Raw genomic sequence first — 6,529 nt, 5'->3', positions numbered from 1 at the left:
CATATACGTCATCACGTGTTTTTCCTTGTAACACGTAAATAATCAAAGTACTGGTAAAAAGTAATACGAGACCAAGTCGTTCCCACGTTTTAAAGGTACCTGTAAAGGTTCTGCTGCCGCCGCAGCAATACTCTATGTCACAGTTCCTCAACACTGTATCTATCTATGTGCACCAAATGTAGTCATATACGCTACATGTTTAACGCAAAAGTACATCCTGTACTTATAATTAGTAAACGTTATGGTGAAAATCACAGCCACTCTATTCTGCTCGCATACTCTTTGTTCGAAGAACACAATCGGACGACAGTTGCGCTAATCAACCTCCACAAGTCTGACAAGTGAAACTGGAGCGTTTGTACTGGCATCGCAAACGAAAGTGTGGATAGTGCAACGTAGCGAACACAACCAGATATGAACTGGAAATGCTCATGTGTTTCATTATATATTGCAGTTTTGTGTAAATTTGAACTCTTGCCACATGTTTGCAACTTCACTGAAAGTGTTACGATCAACATCATGAACAATATTCACCGCAGATTAATACTTAAGTTCATTGAGTATACAAATATGTAATAAGCTGAAATAAAAATACGAAATTTCTTTGACTGCTGTCATTGTATCACCACTTTATTTAGCAAGTGTAATTGTCTTTGGTCAAGTCCTTCAAGCTACATATGCCAAACTGTGAGAGCTCATCAGATATGCAAATTATAAATTAGCTGAAATGAAAATCCGAAATGGCTTTCGATATTGTTTTTACCTGGTATAATCATCAATGTACATAGCATGTTTTGCCAACTTTGATCAAGTAAATCCCAGTATATATATATATATATATATATATATATATATATATATATATATATATCCCTTATTAGGACATTTTATTAAATATACAAATTAGGAATTGACTGAAATGTTCTCATTAAATATGCAAATCAGGAATTGGCTGAAAGAAAAATGTTAAATAACTTTCAATAATGTTCTACATTGTATCTTTAATGTACATAGCAAGTTTCGTCAACTTTGGTCTAGTCAATACAAATAAAGTTCATCAAATATACAAATTAGGAATTGGCTGAAGTAAAAATGCTTAATGACTTTCAATAATGTTACTATCATAGTATCTTTAATATACATACCAAGTTTCGTCAATTTTAATCTAGCCAATTCAGATATATATCCCTAATTAGGAAAGTTCATTAAATGTGCAAATTAGCAAATATCTTTCATGTCAACTCTTAGTATCACTCACGGCTGATACATTTTGTTATGATCAACGCTACACGACTGTCACATTTAATTACTTGCAGGGCATTCTCAAGTATCAAATAGATTCTAACACAAGTCACATAGCAGTGCGCGCATGGATATTTTACATAAAACGTCGCAGGGCTTCACCGGACGGGGTAACTATGGAAACCTAGGCCAGTACATCGTTCACACGGCCCGCTAACTCCCCGATAGTGCCTATTCAAATCAATGCACTGGTTTGTACTCACATTGAGGCGTGTAATATAACGACGAAGTACGGAGAGATGGTGTTCGTGTTTCTGTAAGGCCTGATCGTTAAACTCTGCCTCGTCATTCATTGTATGGAATCGATGTCCACATGTTAAGAGACTGAAGAGATGTTTTAAGCAATATGAACTGTAATACACAATAAATAAGACGTTGATATCACGCAACTGGATAAGCCGCCGCATGGTCAAATTGACACTAGATGCTGAAAGTGTGTCAGGCAGTAAAAAGTAGGATGAAAATAGGCGAGGAAAAAAGAGGTATTTCTGTATGAACGTGATTAATAATATGAATACATAGCTCATTCAGCACATCGTTCTTCAGTGAGTTATTATCAGTACACATAGCAAACGTGTAAAAGTCAGAAGGGTTAACAAACCCTCTAAAATCTGTCAATATGTGATTAAGAAAGAAATACGCTTTTCACGTAGATCACCGGATGCCCTATAGATATGAAGCTTTGAATTTTTCTGTATCGTCTACGCTCAAAGGGTGTAAATATGTAAGGTAGTCCTTATTCACATATCGTAAACCCTATTCAAGTTTAAAAGAAGGCGTTGAACAAAATTGACAGGATCACAGAGCAAGGGAATCGTTGAGGGCCAGCTGCAGTGTACTGTAATAGCTGTTTCCCCTTCGTTTTCGAAATACTCTTTAAACTGGTGCAACGTATATCAGCTAGTAGAAAATTTATACGCGCGTCAAGCGGGCCTCAGTTCAAAGCAGCATGCCCTAGATAAGAAACGTTGAACTTTGCTGTGTCGTTTCGAAATACGGGGCAGCGTATATATGCTCCATTGATGATGTGAAAGTGCATGATTTCTCTAGACCTAACACCGACACTGTATTTGTTGTTCCTGAATAACGTCGTCAAAATGCAAGACTCGCGGTCAAGCCAAAGTGAGGGGAACACTGAAAAGATACCAGAAGGTGGCTATGGTTGGTTTGTTGTACTGGGGGTTTTCTTGGTCGTGTTTATACTCCGTGGTTCGGGAGCTGCCATGGGTCTTCTATTAGTTGCATTTGTTGATTACTTTGATGCAGACGCCGGTACAGTATCGTGGATCACATCGATGTATATGGGCTTACTTATGGCTGCAGGTAGGCTGCACTAGACCTTTCTCAAATTTCAGTCTAACACTTGTCTCCAGTGATAAACCTGTTAAGCAATGCTTAGTTATATTAGCATCTTGTACCATGCTACGTGGAAATGATGCAAACATAAACTGTATCTGCACTGAAAGGACATTTGAATTCTATGAGGGCGAGTGACAAATAGATGCGGGAAGACCGATGAATCGTCAGCAGAATACGTCCACCAGGACACTAATTTTTGCCCACAGTTTGTCATCACGATGTCTGAGATTGGAGAGTTTGGCACAGTGAATTGTCTGCAACCGACTGAATGCAAATGACCGTTCTACATGCAATTGATTTCGAACATAATATCAATGGGGCTGCGGACTTCGATGTACATTCCTTATAAATTCATTAAGAGTTTCATTTCACTTGTAACTATGACCGTAACACTTAGGGAGTGTTCAGTTATTATGGCCGGGGGTGGGCCGGCAAATTCTTCCTGCGCATCACTCAAAATAAGTGAACCCCCCCTACCCATTGTACCAAAAAATTGATGAACCCCCCTTTCAAGATGACAAAAATTTCATGACCCCCCCCCCCCCCCCCCTCACATTGCTTGAGTAAAGCTGCACACACAAACACCTTGGGGGTATGGAGCAATAGAATCCCCCCAAAAAGAGCTTAGATTTTTTCAAATGACCTTCCTTACAAAACTCAAAAGGTGTTAATTCTCAGATTTCCCCTTCTGACTTGCTATAATTTTGAAATTACCCCTCAAAGGGGTTGGACAGAAATTACTGGTGGATCGCAATATTTTTGCGCAAGCGTGTGTGTACAAAATTTTGATATTTGGATTTAATTAAAAATCAGCTGTTGATAATGTTGATTCACCATACATGGTATACATACATGTATGAGAAATCTATGTAATACTTTTTCAATGCAAAACTATATCTATGCATTTATAGATATTTGATAATTTACATAAATGTACTTAAATGAAATAGGGTTGTTACAACTGGCATGTGGACAAAAAGTTTGACCTTAAAATTTCACCAAAAATGTTCATCCACTATACATGGGAGTCAATGATAAAATTGTGAATAATTTTTTTCCAATGAAAAACTTGGTATACTTGTGCATATACAGATGTTCAATAATTAACATAATTTTACTTGATTAGAATATGATGGTTAAATGTGCATATCATGTGTACAAGAAATCTGATTGTGGAATTCCACTGAAAATGTTCATCCACTATACATGGGAGTCTATGAGGAAAGTATGAATAATTTTTTTCCAATACAAAAATAGGTAAACCCATGTATTTATGTACTCTCGATTATTGATATCAATGTACTTGATTACATTAGGGTGGTAACAAATGGATGTGTTCGCCAGAAATTGGATTTTGGAATTATACTAAAATGTAGATTCACTGTACATGGGAGTCTATGAGGAAAATGAATAATTTTTTTCCAATACAAAACTATCAAAATCTGTGTATTTATAGACATTTGATAATTCATTTTAAAGTACTTAGTTAGCCTAGGATGGTTAAAGGTTGATATGTGTGCAAGAAATTGGATTTTGGAATTTCACCGAAATGTTGATTCACTATACATTGGAGTCTATGAGAAAACTAAGAATAATTTTTTTACAATGCTAAACTAAATTAATTTGTGCTTTTATAGGTGTTTGATAATTGATACAAATGTACTTGATTCAAATACGGTATTTAAAAGTTCAGATGTGGACAACAATTATGATATTGGAATTTCACCTAAAAGTATTATTTAACTTTTCATGGTACTAGTAGTCTCAGTCCAGGTAACTGTTAAATAATTTCCCTGACAAAACTTGCTATATCTCTAATATGTAAGTAATAGGAATTGTTCATCGCCCTCAGTGCAGTGAGCTTGATTTACAATAAGACAAGCCTCAGAGTTGTCAAGTCAAGATGTTCATGTGACAGATAATTATACTTTTGTTCAGATTTACAGGTGAATAACTTCAGAGAATGAAATCATGCAACGAATCATTTTTATCTCCCAGAATATTTCTGAACACTGAAACTGCTTTTTGACGGGACGGATACTTATGAAAATTAAGTGACCCCCCCCCCTCTAAGCTGTTTGAAAAATACATGACCCCCCCTTTGCAGTTTTCAAATTTGAGGTGACCCCCCCCCCCTGGATTTTGCCGGCCCACCCCCGGCCATAATAACTGAACGCTCCCTTATGCGTGTAACGTGGCTGATTGATTCTTCGACGGACCATGACTATGGCGTCATTTTTAGCTCACGTGTTCACACACATGAGCTAATGTCGCAGCGATGTCTGTCTGTCTGTCTATTTGTCTGACAGGTCTATCTGTCTGTTGGCCCGATATCTCAAAAACACCTTATCAGATCAGAATCCAATGTAGTACATAGATTCAGTTTGCAAATGGCAAAAACTGATTAGTTTTTGGCGGGTGTGGCATGCATACTTTTTGCTCATTTGCATAATTAATGATCTTAGAAAAGACGGATACACATTGAAAATGACTACACATAATTTGATGAAATTAGGTACGAATGTTGATCACACCAAGATATATTAGCCGTTTAAGTTATTAAGGGCTGACGTGAAAGATAATAGCTAATTTGCATATTTAACGATATTTCCTAATCAAGGATATATATCTGAATTGACTTGATTAAAATTGACGTAACTTGGTATGTATATTGAAGATACTATGGAATAACATTATTGAAGGTCATTAAGCATTTTTACTTCAGCCAATTACTAAATTGCATATTTAATGAACTTTTCTAATTAGCGATATATATCTTGATTGACGTTACCAAAGTTGATGAAACTTGCGATGTACATTAAAGATACTATGATATAACATTATTGAAAGTTATTTAACATTCTTACTTCAGCCAATTCCTGTTTTGCATATTAAATGAACTTTCCTAATTAAGGATATATATCTTGATTGACTTGACCAAAGTTGACGAAACTTGCTATGCACATGGAAGATACTTAAATGCAACATTATTCAAAGTCATTAAGCATTTTCATCTCAGTCAACTCCTAATTTGCATGTTTCAAATACTTTGATATACGTGATAACAGAAGATAACGTTCTATTAATTGCTGATGTGGCAAACAGCCGAATGAAAAATGATTATGACCCTATCTTTACGGCAGGGGACAGCTAATTTGCACGTCTTCGAATCATAATAATCAGGTATGAACTGAAAATGCTCACGTGTTTCAGTAAATATTGCAGTCGTCTGTGAATTTAAACTTTTGCCACATGTTTGAACTTATTGAAAGTGTTATGATCAACATCATTACAATATTTATTCACCACAGACTAATGCCAAGGTCATTAAGTATATGAATATGTAATTAGCTAAAATAAAAAATTTCTTTGTCTGCTGTCATTGTATTACCGCTTAATATAGCAAGTGTACTTGCCTTTGGTCAAGTCCATCAAGCTATATATGCCAAACTGTGAAAGCTCATTAGATATGCAAATTATAAATTAGCTGACATGAAAGTGTGAAATGACTTTCAATATTGTTTTAACCTAGTATCATCAATGTACAGAGCATATTTCGCCAACTTTGATCAAATAAATCCCGGTATATATCCCTGATCAGGAACGTCATCACACAAGTATACTGGATTGCAGACTGTAAAAATCAAATAACACGTGCGTAAACAAGTGCATGTAAGTCATCAATGTTTACTGTTTCTGAGCGTTAACATCAATACCACGTAGGCATGGCAAAAATGGTATTTGACAAGTTGTCGGTGCGAAAAACTCTCAAAACTTCGTGACAAGAATTTAAAAATTTATATTCTGTCAAAGATTCAAAGTGTGTTGTATCAGTTCCACATACATATATTTTTCATTTAAAGAGCAC

The sequence above is a fragment of the Ptychodera flava genome, chromosome 15, assembly GCF_041260155.1.
Source record: "Ptychodera flava strain L36383 chromosome 15, AS_Pfla_20210202, whole genome shotgun sequence".
Lineage (NCBI taxonomy): Eukaryota > Metazoa > Hemichordata > Enteropneusta > Ptychoderidae > Ptychodera > Ptychodera flava.
Note: the sequence above shows the minus strand (reverse complement) of the source record.